At 40.4% G+C, this 18,583-nt stretch overlaps 1 protein-coding gene across 1 annotated transcript in view; it reads right to left on the bottom strand.

Moving 5' to 3' along the window:
• Nucleotides 1-18,451, bottom strand: part of FOXK2 (forkhead box K2) — a 45,186-nt gene extending 26,735 nt beyond the window's left edge. The window contains exon 1 of the mRNA XM_015645545.3: nt 15,703-18,451. The gene's annotated coding sequence lies outside the window, so the exon portion shown is untranslated. The remainder of the gene's footprint in view (nt 1-15,702) is intronic.
• Between the last annotated feature and the right edge of the window lie 132 nt (nt 18,452-18,583).

Raw genomic sequence — 18,583 nt, 5'->3', positions numbered from 1 at the left:
TCACTCACTTTAACCTCAGGTCATTCTGTGAAACAAGCCAGAGCCAAAGCAACTTTGTTTGGTAGTAACTGACACAGTATCAGCTAAAGACTTCCAGAATAAAAATTAATATTGATCTGACTCTTCCTTCAAGCACATAAATTCATGTAGTTAAGTTTATGAAATGATTGAAATGCTTAAAAAAGCGAGCTGCAATCAACACCAGAAAGGTCCTTAGGCAGAGGAAGATGCTGCCAAACTGCTCAAACAATTAAACTTCACTGCATGAGCACAAACTTGCAAAGCTTTCCTGCACAGAGCTATAGATAAAGCAAGGTGTCTTACCTTCCCCCTCCCTGGAAAAGTGACATTTGTCTAGGTTGGGTTTCCCAAGTTTATCAACTGAGCATCTTCCCTTAATGGAACTGTCAAAACAGTCATAGAACAAAAAATCCTCCAAATTATTAATTACAAACTCCTCACACATCTGTAAGCTGGATTTTCCCTCTAGCAGAATACCATTTGCTGTTAAAATTACATTTCTGTCATGCATAAATATTGATTGCTACAAATTCACAATTTTTTTGTAGTGAGATTCCAACTCAGGATGGCATATTTAACAATTTCAGCAGTCACAGGATTACTTCAAAATTCCCCTGCAGAATCTCCTTGTCTGGCAAAGCTGAAGAGATGCAAATGAGTTCAATGCATATGCTGCTGCACAAAGAGAACTGCAAACACTAATTTCCACAGCACTTAAATTAACATGTTTCCATTTACACTTAAGAACCAACTGATAGTTGAAAGATTTCCATTTTCAGAAAGATGTGCTAGTTACAGAAAGTGTTTCCTATCTTCCTGTATGTGAATAGCATTATACTACACTTCTAACAATAATGACAAAAAACTTTTATCCTGAAAATTATTTTTTTTTTCAATCCCTATGTCAGTATAAGAAGCACCACAAAAAAAGGCATTTCCCATAATAACCAAGGGGACCCCAAAGTTAAACTTGCCAAAAATACTGAAGATGCAGCAAATACTGCTATAGATGTGGAGTCTGTTTTCCTTGTTTTTAACTCATACATCTAATTATTTTATAATCTTAGTGTCCTGGGGTGACCTAGACACTTAAAAATATCCATGTGGAAAAGTAAAAGACTAATATTCTAAATACTATTAAAGAAAAGCAAGGCAAAAATGGAGATGATAACTAAAATATGAATCTAAGAGATATTTTAATAATTCTGGAGGGCATGATCATGGCCTTACCTATAGCATTTTAGTTATATGTACACCCTCCCAATATACAAACTAAAAACTAAGATAACAGACACCTCAGTTGATTAAAACCAGTCTGTATGAAAGTGTAGTTTTTCCAACATCCTTTCTCAAAATAAGAAATCAACTATTTTTTAGAAGTTGCTCATTAAATGTTAACTTTAATGCACAAGTTTGTTCGTTATGCTTTTTACAGAGTCAAAAAGATGCATTAGATATTTTTAAACTACCACTCCTTTAATCATCACCAGGAATCACATCAGGAAGGCCTTATGAGCACTAATCAGTTCATTTATAAATTAGATCTTTCACTCAGTTTTGCTCACTCTCCTGAGAAAACACCAGTCAGTTTCTGTGAAAGTGCCAGCAGAATTAGTGACTTTTCCCCAAGAACTGCAAAGGTAACAAGACACAACACCTTCACCTCACAGAGAGCTTGAAAGACAACAAGAAACCTCAAATTCTTCATCACCATTCAGAAAACAAAACACAAAGTTTAACAGAGACTACAGAAACTGCTTATCAAATATCTGTGTCTGGAGATCCGTCTGTGGTGAAGAGCAAAACGAGAACCATCAACCACACAAAGTTTGGACCTACTAAAAATAGCACCAGCACAGCTTTGTTGTTTTTCCAGTCCAACTCCATTGTCCACAGTGGTCTCCTTTGTTTTTCTTACTCCAAGGTTTGTAGCTCACGTCTGTGACTGTGAAGCTACAACCAGAAGTACTAAGGATCTCTCCTGCCTGGGGAGTGGGTGGCCAGGAACACCTCTGCTCGTTGAACCCCACAGTGATAGAACCAACCAAGCCACCAAACAATGTTTTGTAAGAAAATTGTGTTCTTATAGGGTTAAATAGGGTTAGTGTGAGAACCTGCCCACAAGCGATCTAGTGGTGCCAGAGCCAGCATAAGGAGGGCTCCAGACTCCCCCTGGAGAAAAGGAGGCTCAGGGGACCTTCTGACAGAAGGGTGCAGCCAGGTGGGGGTCAGGCTCTGCTCCCAGGGAGTGAGGGACAGCATAAGAGGAAATGGCCTCAAGTTGTGCTCGGGAGGTTTATGCTGGATAAGAGGAAAAAATATCCTCACAGAAAGGGTGGCCAGTCCCTGGCCCAGGCTGCCCTGCAGACAGCTTCAGGAACCACAAAGATTAAGACCTTCCAAGAGGAGACACTTTCACACTGACCTTTTAAAAAGTGTTTAGATGTTTTAACATCTTTATCCATGATCTGGTCAAGGGGACTGAGAGCACCCTCAGTCATTTTGCAGATGATGCCAAGCTGGGTGGGAATGGTGTTCTGCTGGAGGGCAGGAAGGTTTTGCAGAGGGATCTGCACAGGCTGGATCCATGGGCTGACACCAACGGCTGTGAGGTTTAACCAGGCCAAGTGCTGGCTCCTGTACCTGGGTCACAACAGCCCCTGCAGTGATCCAGGCTGGGGCAGAGTGGCTGGAAGGTTGCTGTGGAAAAAGGCCCGGGGTACTGGACAGCAGCAGCTGAACATCAGCCCAAGAGGCCAGGAAGGCCAATGGCACCTGGCCTGTACCAGCCATGGTGGGGCCACAGGAGCAGTGTCTGTCCCCTGTGCTGGGCACACCTCAAATCCTGGGAGTGTTCTGGACCCCTCACTACAAGAAGGACAATGTGGGGCTGATGTGTGTCCAGGGAAGGGAATGGAGCTGTGGAAGGGGCTGGAGCACCAGGAGCAGCTGAGGGAACTGGGGGGCTCACCCTGGAGAAAAGGCAGCTCAGGGGACACCTGCAGCCAGGTGGGGGTCAGGCTCTGCCCCCAGGAAACGAGGGACAGGACAAGAGGAAATGGCCTCAAGCTGTGCCATGGGAGGTTAAAGTGGGATATGAGGAAAAATTTCTTCACAGAAAGGGTGGTCAGTCCCCAGCACAGGCTGCTGAGGGCACTGGTGGAGTCACCATCCCTGGAGGGATTTATATGATTTAAATGTGGCTGTGGCACTTGGGGATATGGGTTAGTGGTGGCCTTGGCAGTGCTGGGTCAATGGTTGGACTCAATGACCTTGAAGATCATTTCCAACTAAAGGATTCTATGATTCTATGAAATGCTAATAAAACCACATTATCCATCTTATATTAATAACTTCCCATTTGGTAATGGAAAAAGTTGCACTTCTGACTTGACAGAAAACTAATCCCAAGCCTCTCCCCTTCTCTTCCCAGGGATTGTTTTTCAGGCCCACCAGTAAACTAATCTGACTGAGCACACAACGTGAACACCAGAGCTCCCACGCAGGACAGGATGGTTCTTTCAGCTCTAACTCCCAATTAGTCTGTTTTAACTAACCTAGAAACCAAAGGGTTAGTTACAGTTTATCTGCTGGGCTGAATTTTATTGAAAGGTATGGTTAAAACAAGGAGAAAATGCTGTTTTAATGAACCTGTACTACTGTAGAGATTTAATGTGTTTGTTAAAAAAAAAGCTTCTAAAAACAGGAACCTTGAGAAGAGTATTTTTAATTACTGCAAATGCTTGAAAAATCTAATTTACCAACATACTTAAAATGAGAAGCAAAAGCCTTCTGTAACAGCATATCCTTTAACTCAATGCACTTCCAGGAGAAAACTGAATTTAAAAGAATAATCTACATATAGAAGTATGCAATGTTAAGCCTGTTACCTACAGTGCACACAAATAACTATGAGATGATTCATTCTGAAAAGCTCACCAAGTCAAATTAATTTTGTGTTGAACCTGATCCCATCCAAGGGGTAACACTCCCTAAAATGTTATGAAACACACAGCAAAGATGCAGTATATTTGTATGTACATTAAAGTTTTATCAATTGTTGCTCTCCAGAGCTCCCCAGCCCATCAGTCTGGGTCAGTGCTCACTCATTTTGTACCAGAATCCAGAGCACACAGTTGCTGCAAATGAAGAGTCACAAGCAGTCTGGGAACTGGAGCTGTCATCAAAAATCAGTTTAAAATCAGAAAAGGCCTATGGAGTGTCTGCTTCACATCATTTATCTAACCAAAGATGACAAGGGATGAGGGAAAAGCCTTGCCATTTCACAGATGTGAAACATAACAGTGAAAAATTGACACAGAGAAGAGGTATCACAGCTAACTAATGAATATAGACCAAGTCCCAAAAGATTAAGCGTAAGGTCATTTTATCTCTCAATCACAAGTTTAAAATAATCAGATTGGTCTCCACAGTTTCAATGACATTACCACAGGAGTTACCTGGGATGGCATCCTAAGAGAATAAGCACAAAGTAAGGGTGGGGGTGGTGGTAAACAAAGCAGAGAATTTTAGAAATACAGAATCAACAGCAAGAGTAGAAAAGAAGATTTAAAAAAACCAAAACAAAACAAAACTAAAAAAGAAACAAAAGGCTCAGTGCTTGATACTGACAGAGGGGAGAAAACCTCTCAAAAATAAACAGCTTGTAACAAAAAGTAAATAATTCATGGCCTAGGCTGAAGTGGGGCATGTGCTGGTCATATGTTCAGCGTATGTTACTGGCACTGCTCACCAGCATGTTCCATGTTGTAATAGCTTAAACATTTCGAGCTGAAATGTGCTGCCTTCAGGGACGACATGATCTGGGCAGCCCTGACGAAACACACACCACTCCACACGAACACAGGCTAATTTTGGCTCACAGGTTATTTCTCCATACTCCAAACAATGCTTTGCTTGGCACTAGCTCGCTTCAAGAGCTTATATTAAATATAACCAGTGGTAGTGTGAAGCAACCTTTAAAAGCAGCAGACTCAGTTTATCTAAGATTACATAAAATGACTACTGTAGTGTCTGTGGCTCCTCCAGGCCACTCTGGATCCAGGCACACATTTGAACTGCTCAGCACTCTTTGAAGCTGTGCACAGCTCCTCTGTGCATTCAGCACCTCAAACACAGCAACACACAACACGATGCCACCCTTGGCCCAGATGACACTGAAATGCAATGTTGATGTTTTAAAGACTCCAAAACACAGTGGGGGAGAAAACCCTGATTCAGATGGAATTCAAACATGCAACTTCAAACACCTGCTGTCTGCAGCAGCCAGCTCTGCCTCCCCTCTCCAGTCATTTCCATTCCTGTCAAAGCTGTACAAGAATGCTGCTTCTGCAGCTGACACAAGGATGCTTTGGGGATCACCCCCTCTGCTGCCCAAATCAGCCCCTTCTGCACTAAAACCAATAGCTACTATTAGATCCATTTACTTCCTCTTTAACACCTATCATGCAGTATTTTCCTTTTAAATTCCCCAGAGTGATTGCTCTTTCCTCTGTATTTTTGTATTAAATCATTACCTGCACAAGTCAAATCCTGTCTCCTTTTAGAACATCTCTAAGAGGGTTATTCTAATGACTTAAAGATGGTGTGAACCATCACAAGTATCTAAGGACCTTTCGGATTTAAAAATAAAAGTCTCCTTCATTGAGTGAAGAACTTGCTAAGTCCAGCTCCTTGCTGTCAGTATGCTCTCAGTCAGCAATTTATTTACCACAAAACATCCCTATAAAAACATAAGGCAGTTGTATATATTCTCTTCTTTACATCTCCTGGGGAAAGTTGGAACATGCAGCTCCCATAAAACCAAAACAGTCACAAGAAGGACAGAATTGTGCTGGTGTAACACATGCAATAACCAGTGCTTCCCCAGCTGAGCCCAGGGATGTCCCAACTGAAGTACAGTGTCACTGCAAAACCCCCCTGGGCCTTACCTATATTTATCTGAGGGTAATTAACCCTAAACTACTTTGACTTTCCAGATAAGGAATTTTAATGGAGAACAAGAAAACCATCAAACACTGTAATATCAGATGTTGTTGCAGAAACAAGAGTTTCCTTCGGGATGAGGCACACCAACACCTTACAGTAAAAGAATGGAATCAGTCTGAGTGTTGTGAGAATTATCAAAAACACACCCTGCCTCCTTGAGCCTCCCAGAGACCCCAATCACACATTCCTACACTGCTGTGTCCCAGGTTCACTTCCACAACATCAGGATTTATCTTTTTTCATTTCAAAAACTGTGGAAAAGCCTGAATTTTACAACCAACATTTTTGATTAAACCACCTTACTCAGTTTCTTTTCCCTGTACTCAAAATCACACTCTCCCACACTATGGTTATTTTGCATTCTATGTAACCATCTTTTCCAGCTCTTCAGATGAAGTTCAATTAATTTATGGCACACTTTTCAGCAACACTGCAGCTTACTCGAAGAATGCACATAAACAAATATAAATAATCTTTCTTTCAGCTACTATTAAGCCAAAATAACTTTAAAACACTACCCCCAAACTTAAAACTTTAACAGCTTTTTATTTTATCCTTCTGGCTGAGGGTTGAATTATTTATATTCAGATGCTTGACTCTTTTGCAAGGCTTGCATGCTTCTTTTCTTTAAAGGCTTCAAACCACCCAGTTTGCTGATAGCCCTAGATAAGAGTGAATAACCTCACGTAAGAATCTTGAGTACTTACTAGTCCACAGCAGACCAAACTTATTTATAGCTAAGTAGCAAGCTGGGGTTAGTGATCTCTTCCAGGCTCAACAATCTTCCAACCTCAGAATAACCACCCCATAAAACAAGCAGGGCTATTTCACTACTGACAGGAAAGTCAACATCTGTGTACGAGGGTGTGCTGGCAGATGAGTGCTCTGGCTGCCTGCACTGCAGGAGACAGCAAAAGCCATTCACAACAGGCCAAAATTCATGAAGGAAACGTAAAACCTTCATCGGGAGTTGCTTTGAATTTAACTTGTTTGTTTAAACAGAGAAAGGTGGAAGGATCTAAGTTCTCTCAACTGTGAATGAGATTTTTAATTTTACCTTGTGATGGTTTAACAATTAGTGCTGATTTTTTCTATCTCAGGTAATGTTCCCTATATCCTATGTTGCAGTTAAGGAAAAATTACTATATGAGATAACAGCATTTTAGACCACCAAAATATCCCAAAAAAGAAAACAGAGGAAGAAATAAAGAAAATGGCATATTTTTTAAAGTTCCAGCAGAATTCTGGCAGAATCTCAATTCTAAGGAAGTTTTGTTACAGAAAGGATGAATATTCATAGACTAGTTACATTTCTCAGCTTTATGTGCAGACCAATACCAGGAAAAGGTTTTAAAAACAAAGGCTTGAATTTCAATTTAAGAGGATAAACAAACAACTGAACTCCTGTGGTTTTTACCTATTGCATCTCTTTCCGGTGTTGCCACATGCACCTGTCACGTGAACATTTTAACTGAAACACTGTGGTTTCCAGCTCCAAAACGTCTGTGCGTTTCTATCAATATCTAGAGAGCTGAATGAATAATTCTGTACCCAACCACAAACTGTAGAGCCCACCCTACACTCAGAACTCAGCCCTGCATTCATTTCAGAACCTGCATTCCCAGCAGAGGGGAACCACCTCAAACTGCTGCATTTGCTCTTCCACTCAGAGATGCAGCTGCAGAAGTGGTGCCAGGATCTTGACAGTATCACTGAGAGTAGGGCTGCATGAGGATGCATTTCATCATTCTACGAGAATCTTACCACCCAATCTAGTAATTTTAATAAAGTTACTCCAGAATATGTTGCACACTCTTCAAAGCAGGATTTTCATAGCATTTGAACACAAACTCAGTGTTTGCCTTGCAGCCCCTAATGCTACTAAAAGCAAAAATGTTCAGTAATATGAAAAGGCAGAGAGGACCAAACCACCAACCCCCTCTACCTGATAAAAAGACCTCCTGGGTCAGATCACACAAGTTAGTGGCTGGTTTCTTCAAAATAAGTGTATTAAGTGATGACCATATCAGGCAGATCAGACAGAAACACCTCTAGAACCTTATGTGAGCCTAACCCAGCCACACCCAGGACAATCACACACCTAAGGAAAGAAAACAACTCGCTTCCTTGAACGGCTCTTGCTTAATGCATTATTTACTGCTTTCATCTGTGGAAATGATAAACAGGGTTTTGATTGATGATCATTTAAGTGACTCACTCCTACTAACCTCTGTCAGCATCCAAGTCCACCGAACACTGCACAGAAATGAAGGCTGATATTTGCTATCATCTGCTCCTCCTGCAAGGGATGCCTTTCCTGAAATGCTGTACCTCATCCCCCTGGAAGAAGGCTCAGAGTGAAGGTGAGCACTCAGTTCCATCAGAGCAGGAAGCCCATGCACAGCTGCTTCCAAGCCTGCTACCCAAGTAGTTTTGGAAGGCTGGATCAACTCCACGGAGTGAATTACTATGAGCATGTTTCCCTTTGATGGCACTCTGGATTTGCTGTCCTCCATAAAGAAGCAAAAGCTGCAAATCACAGCTTTGTTTGAGATGTTTCTACAATCTATCAAGCTGAGACCCTCCAAAAACACCACAGGAAATCCAAATCACGTGTGATCTACCTGCATTGTCAACTTCAGTGGATTTATGTATTTCCTGAAAAAGCACTACCCATAAATGCAGCCCCTGTAATGAAAGAGATGTAGAAATCAGTGAAGTTTTTACAATTATCTTCAATATAATGCTTTCCTTTCAGGCAGTCCATAGAATGCTGCACAAACTCTAATGACCCACCTGCCTGCCTTACAGATACAGAAGTCTTTCTGAAATAAAAGGGCTTTTTTGGGACCCACACGCACTACAAACAAAAACTACATATAAAATTTTAAAAAATACTAGTTACCTTCACTGTATCCTTAATGTTCAATTTTCCCTAGAGCTTTTAACTCCACTACTGCACAATATAGCACCAACTGGAATAGTGGTCTGTGGAGAAAAGCCTGGATTTAGCCAGGAGCCAGGCTGATGTAGTATATGGAATGCAGACCATACTTTAACTCTGTCCTCTGCTATGAGATTATCCACAGCCAAGGAACTCATACCCCCTTTTCTCTCATGTTTTCTCTGTCTATTCACATTTACAGAGAGAGCCAGAAAGCACAGATTACCCAAAGTCATCAAGTCATGTCAGCATCCTGTCTACTTATGGTTCACCTTTTAAATTTGTTTTTTAATTTAACATACCCCTTTACCAAAAAGCATGCTGTCACAAGAACTTTTAGGATTGAAACATTTTTATATTACATTGTAAGCACTTTTTTAGTACAAATTAGTTTTGGTCCTACACTGTTTTGAATCTTTCTCTTCCTTTCCATTTTTATTTCATATAGCATAAACAGCTCTTGTAACTGCAACTCCTTGATCTACAATCCCACAAGTTCCAGCCAGCTGACTGCTGCCCAAAGTCTGTGCAGGCCCACCATGTACTCCACTGCCTGCCAGACCTCTCTGTCAGCCACTTCAAACAGCAAAGCACCCAAAAATAGCAAAAAAAGCAGAGAGCAGCAGTATATGAACACCTGATGAGCCCCAAGGCCAGCCCAACCTGCAGGCAGGACCTTCCCTCCCATGCTCCACTGCAGCAGCAGTGAAACCTTGCATTAGCTCAGATTAGCAAAGCACAGCCCTTGCTCCCAAAAAGTGAGACCCCAAAGCCTTCTGAATCACATTTCCCCAATTAAATATCCAAGTCAGAGACTCTTTACACTCTCTGTAAGGATAACAATTGTATTGCTTCTCACCTCAGCCCTCAAACTTGAGATGATCTTAATCTTCCATCTTTCTTCAAGCCTCCCAGCACAGCCTTTCACTTCTCTTCACACAACTACAAACCCTGGAATATCCTGCCCATATTCTAAAGCAAAACACCTTGAGCCCGTGTCCTCATCTTTCCCATGTATTAACTGGATTCCCCTCTTCCATTTCCAATCTCTATGGGGTACGATGCTAAAATCAGACACAGAATATCCTGAGTTGGAAGGGACCAACACAGATCAGAGTCCAGCTCCTGACCTGGCACATAGCAACCCCAAAAATCACTGTGTGCCTGAGAGCATTTATCATATTTACCATTATTTTTACTTACTTAAATAATCAGTTTGCTCTGATTCAAATTTAAACTTATCCCCACAGAGAATTTCATGTGAATAAATTCACCCTTCTCTAAGCCTTACTCATTTTAAAATCTATGTCTCCTTCACTTAACTTCTATCAAGACATTTATTCATCCTCACCATTTCTGAAGCAAAACCACACATTTAATCTTTATTTAAGTGATTTAAAAACTTGAATTTAAGTTCACTACAAGGTGTAAAGACCTTTTCCATTATACACTAACCTGATTTCTTATCAACACAAGAATTAAGCGGCTTATGCCTCATGAGCTGTATCTAAGACTTACTTGAAGAACAAAAGTTGTCACAGAATCACTTTGTATTACACAAAAATTATCTCTGAAACAGTACAGTGTCCTCCAATATGAAAAGTATGACAAAGTGAACAAAAGCATCAACACCAGTGTGAGAACATTACTGGCAAGTGTAAATAAACAAATACCCAAGTGGATGTTTGATACTTTAGAAGTTATTTTAATTTAAAACCAAGACAAATATTGACTCTTTGTTAAAACACATAATAAAATGGTCTCTTGCTATAATCCCACAACAGTTTATTTAAAAAGACTTGCAGAGGAAGTAAAGAATCTTCAATTTTACCTCTGGTAACCCTAAGCCATGATATGTCACCCAGCCATACCTGCTCTGCACCTCATCACTAGGGCTGATTTTTTTATCAGTGGAAGATGCTGAGATAGATATCCCATCATTCTTGAAAGTAAACTATTGCAACACAGCTCAATTCAAACCTTGACAATTTAGTGTGATCTATTAGAGAGCCTTTAGTACTCTCATTCAGCCCCATACCAACCCAGCCACCTCACACTGCTTTTGAATAAAACATACTGAACCCCTTATGTCCCCCACTCTTTGGGACTTCTTCCCAGCCTTCAACTCTTTTTAGCAATCCTCCACTTAAATCCTTGCAGTTTTGCAAGATTCTTTAACACAGATTTGATTCCAGAATGATGTGAAGCTCCAGCACCAGCTGCCACTCCCCAATTTCCACACAGTCATCACATCAGTGCCTTGACACATCATCTCAGAACAGGCTTCTCACCATCTCTGCAGTCATGGATTTCACTCTACTGCTACTTTTCAGAACAGTTTTCCACCCTATAGTTCTGCCCTGTGTACTTTTCCAGATGACACAGTTTTGGGGTCTTTTAAATAGATTAATTTTATTTTTTGGTCCTCATTATTTGTGAGGACAGTGTTTACAACACCATAAATATTTATCAGTAATTACATTTACTCCAGATCATCACACAAAATCCAGTAGTGATCAGGTATTTCTCATCACAATTTAGCACAAAGCTGGACATTATTCTAACCAGCCAGTGCATTCCATAAGTTCTGCTGTTGGGAATACAGACATTTTTTTCAATATGGGATTGTAGTTCCATGAAGCACTTTATGTAGTTATAGCTATTGCCATCCCCAGAGAATCCAAATGCACAAGGTGCTGAGAAGTCTGATCCAACACTGAAGTCACTTCTGCTTTCAGCAAGGCTTTGGCTGGAGCTTCCTTCTATAATTCTTAAAGTTAAGCCTTAAATCAGCACTGAATTAAAATTAATTCCAGTCAACTTTATACTAATTTTGTTCCACATCATAACACTCTGATAATGACAGGACTCTGGCTCTCCAAACTCTCAATTCCATGAGCATCCTTATCCACAGGAGCTTCCTTGCTGAGGTCAACAGGAATGTTTGGATCAGAACTGCTTGCCAATCTCCTCATGGTCTTCATTTTGTTTGGTGCACATGGACAAACACAAAGGTGCTGAGTTCATATTAATATTCATTAAGACACTCTGAAATTCTGAATACTGAAAATTTTCCTCTCACCACATGGAGCCCAAGCTGTGTCCAAGCTTCTGCTTGGCAGTACCTAAGAGGCCAGAGCAGCACGTGCAGAGGCTGCAGCAGAATCATGCACACAAACGTGAAGAAACAGATTCCAACCATGTACAGACCTTCTCTTGTCCTATAAAAAATGATGTGCCAAAAAATTTGCAGCAGCTCTGCAAGCACTCACTGAGTGTAACTCACTGAAGCCTCGTTCTCTTTAGTGATAAAACAGCAGTGAGGGAATCTTAACTGGAGAATGGAACATTTATTTCCTATACCATCCAATGTGGAATAGCTGCAGAATAAACATGGTTCCTCCCCTCCGACTGCTTTATCTAGGTCAAAAAACTCCTTAAAGGCAGGAAGTCGCAGGAAACAAATGTCACTACACATCAACTTTTTATCATGAAAACAAGCAAGGCAGCAGATAAACCCCACCACCTTCCCAGGATTCCAGCACAGACAGCAGCTTATTAGTGAACTGTTGTGAAAACTCCTTATAACTGCAAAAGCCATGGCCTCACACCACATGACAAGGACATGGTTTTCTCTGAAATGATATTTTTTCCTGTATTTTACATAATTTTTATATAAGTTAATGGGACTTGAGAGGTTTTGAAGAGTTGCTGCGTTTACTGAAAAATACAGTAAATGAGAAGCATAATCTTATTTTGAACAGCTCAGGCATGACTGTAAAAAACCTTTTGCTTTGTCCAAGACAATTGTACATGCTCAAAAAAATAAAAAGAAAAACCCAACAGCAGAAGAACACCTCCACAGCAGAATTATTCTCTAAAACACATCTCCCTTCATGAAGGAATAATATTTGTAAGACAGTGCCCTTACCTAATTATAAGCAAATTAATAATATACATTTATTTTGAAAAGCCAAGGTGAAAGACTAACTTGTTTTCTTTATTAGCTCATTTAACTTACTACTTTTGCTATTGATTAAGTGTATCATCCTACTCAAACACAGCACCTTGGTATTTTGATTTAATCAATGCAAAGAATAATTGAATTTGCATATCTCCTGCCTCATTATTATAACTGAAGTAAGAATCTCAAAACTCTTTCAGCTGCAGATTTTTGGAACAGTTTTAATGCTGACTTTGGACCTTTAAACCAAAATAACACCAGTCTTGCTTCTGTCATAGAACTGGAACTTTACAGACTATAAAGAACTATAAAGATGATTTTCCAGTTTGTAGTATTTCATGTAACTACACAAAGGATGTACTTACTCCTACAACTAACTACAGATGTAAGAACACTTGTAGGATCAGTAGAATTCTAGAACTGGGTAAGGACATTTCATATATATATCAGTCATACCAACAAAAAAAGCATATCAAGTATGAATTAATCCAAATATAAACTGTTTAAGCTTTACCTCAATCACCTGATTGGTGTCTGACAATTTGCAACACTGCTGTATTAATTAAAAAAAAAAATCACTCAGAAGCTGTGTGTAATTGAGAGGCAAATATAAAAAAAAAAAGATGACAAAAACAACTGTAACACAAATTATTACTATAGAAACTTCCCGCTCATCTCTATTTTCATTTCAAATCATATGTGCTCTACCTTCCTCCTACGCTCCTTTTCAATCAGATCTGCTTAAGTGAGAACACTGCTTCTACTGAGCTTGACATTTGCAAATCCTACTTGAAAGTAGCCAAAACCCACCTATAAACACAGCTCCCCTGACCTTATTAGTCACTATGGCACAGGACCAGCACCTGCCAGAGACAGTAAATAAAAGTTTCTGGAGTCTGAATCTCTCAAGTCACAGCCAAGTCCAATGTTCCCTAGTTCTATGCTCTGAGGTAATTTGTAATTGATAGTTTTTGTACAGGAGATACGGTATGGAGCTCCAAAACACACCTCTGAACACCAGGCAATCACAAGGTCTCCAGAACTTGCAGGCAGCTGTCGCCCTGACGAGCCACTGTCTGTCTAAAGTGGTGTCAAGGAAGGGAGAAAGCAGGTGCCCACACAGCCTGAGGGACAGCACACTGTAAGTATAGACTGCAAGAATATATTAACAGTAATTCCTTCCAGCATGTGTTCTGTTTGATTGCTCAAAGTATCTAACAGTTACATTCATAAGAAAACCTTTAGAACATAAACCATAACCCAAACCCAAGCAATGAAAGTTCTTCCTTAGCTACCACAGAACACCACTACCCAAGGAAATGTTATGATCCTTTCACCTCCACTCTTAAGCCAAACCGCAGATGTTTCCAGTGAGAAATTTCCATGAAGCACATGTGCAGTCACAGCCCCAACCACACAGACATCACAACTTTGAACATAATTTAAGTAACTGCAATTAGATGACAGAAAAAAGTGCATTGATACATTTGAGGCTCTTTATAATCTGTTTCCTGGGCAGGTAACACTGAACACAATAAACTTTTCTAAATAACTGACTCAGGGAACAGACATACTTGATCCTTGTTCAGAATCAACCAGCTTTCATCAACAGGAGAACTTTTACTGCTTAAAGGCAGCAATAATCCCAGCTTGTAGCTCCAGACTACAAGACCAAGCTAAAACTATTGGTTCAGCCCTCTGTATTAGCAGGAGGAAAAGCAGAATATAAACAAATTAAATTTTAGTTTTCAGCTACAGAGGCTTTATTTAGGATTAGTCAGTAAATGTTAAGTTAAAGTAAAATGTACTTGATGTCATTTACTGTAAAAGCGTCCACACTTAGTAATGTAAAGGAGTCTGCAGAATGAATGACAGAATGGGAGAGTTATTTACTGTCTCTTACTATAAAAGAGCTTTAGTTAGATCAAATTAAATTACCAGGCATCAAGTTCCAAAAACTCAGCAAAAAGAGGTATTTTTCCCAACATGGACTCCAATTACATTGCAGAATTCACTACCCAAGACACTGTGGATAGAAGAGGTTTACCCAAACTCAACTACTAAGAAAAAAGAGAAAAAAAATGCAAACAGTAAATTGCTTTAACTCAGAAAGAATTGATCTCTGACTTTAGATCCAAAAGAAATGCAAAGGGAAACACAACCATTTGTATAATCCATTTTTATGCTCCTTCCTGGGTATCTGCTACTGACCACTCCTGAAGGCACATCATGGACTAAATGCATCTCTGATCTGACTTAAAAATGCTGTTCCTATGTTCATGGTATCTTGTTTATGAACCACAAATTACTTCCACAAAAGCAAAACTGAAAGTAATGAGTAAAATACAAAATTCATGGGTTTGTCAAAATGAATAAGACTGCCTCAGAACAGTGAAGTCCAACATGTCCAGAATTCTGTGAATTCAAAGGCCAATACACAAAGCACATCCAAGAAACCCAAAAATCAAAACAAAACAAAAGCACTCCTTCAGAGCAGGGTTGTACCCAGAAGTCTGTCTGTTTTTCCAGCTGTATCAGTTACATCTGTCTGGAATCCTGCCTCTCCAAAAGCTGTACACAACAGCTCCAGCAACAACCGCTGCTCTGCCCAGCACAAAAGGTATTTTTCCAGCCAAGTACCTCAAAAGCAAATATTGATGTTATGCTTTACCTAGCAATATATCCAATCAACGCTTTCACTGAAGGCAGGGGAAATTCCACAAGCAGCAAATAAAACCAATTAAAAAACATGAACTTTACGAACCAGAGAGGGACAGTCTGCGCATCTCAAAGGTAGGTGTAGAAGAATAATTGCACTGCTTTGATCTGGGTGTCTTGAGCAGGAGCCTCTGAAACCTCTTTCATCCCACGTGTGCCATGACATTGACAGGAGAGCTCCTTGCTGGACACACTCAAAAATGGCTCTTTTCTCCCCACCCCCACTTGATTCATCTCACAAGACGACAGCTGGTTTGTACATACACAAGTAGGGATGGGAGTCTGTCAAGAACTGCAAAAACAAAAACACACTTCCCACTGCTATTACCTCCTGCTTGATAACTTCAACATTTGAATTGCCAGTGAGGCTTCCAGGGAATCATTAAAAATAGCAACCAGAACACTTATCTTAATGCACAGTAATTCCATGTTTCATGACATTTCTATCTGTAGAAAAAAGATGCCTTTATTACAGGTAAGTGTATACTCTAACATTAATAATTTAATTTCCCCAGATGTTTAAAATGTGTTTTGCAAGGTGCATTTCTGGGTTTTCCCTCCGAAAACAAGGATTTTAGTAACATTATTAATGCAGTCAGATTTATATATTGTGCTGAAACAAAAAAGGCCAAGGACACTGGAACTACATACAGTTTTTAGTGACAAGCAAATAAGACATTTCAAGTCTGTAAGGGTACTGTACTTGGCACATTTGTAAATCATTATTAAAAAGACAAAACAGAGAGGGACCCTCCATTCTTGGTTTCCAGGATCACTTAAAAACAAACAGAAGGAACAGGCCACCCTGAATTTTTTAAACTTCACCTGCTATTAAAATTTCCGATGATTGTGTAGTCATAGGCAAAGCATATTTATTACTGGCAACAGGGAAGGATTAAACAACAACAAAAATAGATCTGGTGATTACTTGAGCTGGAGGCTGGCAATCATCAATCTTGAGCTCACACTAAAACTACTTTCTTTCCCATCACACTTCAACCATTAATTAATGTTTACATTATACTGAAGTAAGTTTGACTCTTAAACCAGGAGACCACCTTCAGTATGACCAGTTAAATCTACAACAGAACTCAAGAACAGGACTACAAACAATATTAGTCATCAGCAAGTGACAGTAAGGACACGCTAGGAGCAGACAGTACTTTGAAGTACTGTGACTTCTTGCCTGAAGACTACTGTTCAAAAAAAACCAACTTTGCAAATAATGATACTATTTCCCCATTCATCCCCAGTAAAACTTGTGTTTTAGAAACTGGTTTATTTTTTTAAAAGCAACAAAGTAGCATTTGCACTTAATCACCAGTGTAACTCCGGGGCTGTAGACTCTTCCTGCCCTTCAAGGTGATGCTCACCCCTCTGCATGGTGGCTCCAGCTCCTGGCCAGGGGCACCTGCTATTTCCTAGCTACAGCTACAATTTGCAACCAGGAGATAACTTCCACCAGCTCACAGCTCTGCAAACTGAGGACTGTGTGTGCACAGCCCAAGGAATGGTGTCACCTCTGAACACCGCAAATGCCCGTTCCTGCACCACCACCCATGTTCGCTTGTGAAGAAATTTTAACTACACACAACTTCTCAACATTATTCAATTAAAAAGTGAGACAAAAAAATCCTTCTCAATCCTCTTTCCACTTGAAAAGCAACACTGATGGAAAGAACTAGAATAAAATAAAAATCAGTGGACAGCATGAAGAAGAAGTACTTCATTTTTCCTCAGGTCTTAAGCATTTAACAAAATGTTACTGACTCAATTACTCCAACTAATTCTAGACTGTTTGAAATCAACACAGACCGTGCATAATTGTGCTTACAAATAGTATATTATATCACAGTGCTTACAAAGAGAAAAGTATTTGATCTATATTTAATAAATGTGCTACATTAAAAGACAGATTAACCACATGCCAAATAACTATTAATATTAAAAGCAGAAAGCAAAAATAGAAGTGACAGTTAAAGGTCAAACAAGTCCTCCTATATTCAGGATTACACACTGGCACTGTTAAAGCCCTTCAGAATGAGCATTTCCTAGAAAGCAGCAAGGTAAGACAATTTGATTTTCACAGAGAAACCAGGTGAGAAAACTAGCATTAGGCCAACACAGCAGAAAATATACACCATCAATGTCCTAAAAACAGTTTTAAAGCTTGTAGGGCATTAAGGCTGTGTCACTGATGGTATGTGCTTTATAAAGGTTCAGCATTCGTAACGTTTTAAGTATTTCTTAGTCAAGGCAGCTAAAATACACTAAACCAAAACACTTTCACTTTTCCTACATGTGACTCCTCAGAGCACAGATCACTTATTTACAGTTCAACACATCCTTAAATGTCGTGGGCAGGTCTCACGTATTGCCCTAGAAAATCATTTTGCACAGACAGTTAATGTTTGGTAATGGCAAAGGAATGTATTACCGTTTAAAACCTCTTAATACATTTGTTGTCACGTAACAAAAACATTTTAAAACGCTAAGGCCAGCAGAAGCATTTCACGTGGATGATTCAGTTTGCCCATAAGAATAAACGTTAAAATTAGGCAAAAGAGCAGAAACTACCACCAAAACCAGAACAACCCCCAAAGCACCGAGGGAGAACAACCCCCCGGTTCTGCCAAAGAACCGAGGGGGCTACAGGATTCCCCCAGCGCTGATCCTCAACCCCGACAGCCCAAACCCGGGCAGAACAGCCGGGCTGGTTTCCTCTGACACCCGCAAACAGGACTCGGGGTGCACCCGGTTCCGTTCAACAGCGCCGGGGCCGCTCCAGCCCGCACCGGGCGCTCCGCGCGGGGGAAGGACACGGCGGAGGGCACGGCGGCGGTGCCGGGCGGTGCCGGCGGAGGCGCGGGCAGGACGGGGCCGCTCTCGCCTGTCACACGCCATGTGCACCCGCGGCCTCCGGCGGG

Source organism: Parus major, chromosome 18, assembly GCF_001522545.3.
Source record: "Parus major isolate Abel chromosome 18, Parus_major1.1, whole genome shotgun sequence".
Taxonomy (NCBI): domain Eukaryota; kingdom Metazoa; phylum Chordata; class Aves; order Passeriformes; family Paridae; genus Parus; species Parus major.
The sequence above is the reverse complement of the archived record's forward strand: the minus strand, read 5'-3'. Positions and strand labels throughout refer to the sequence as shown.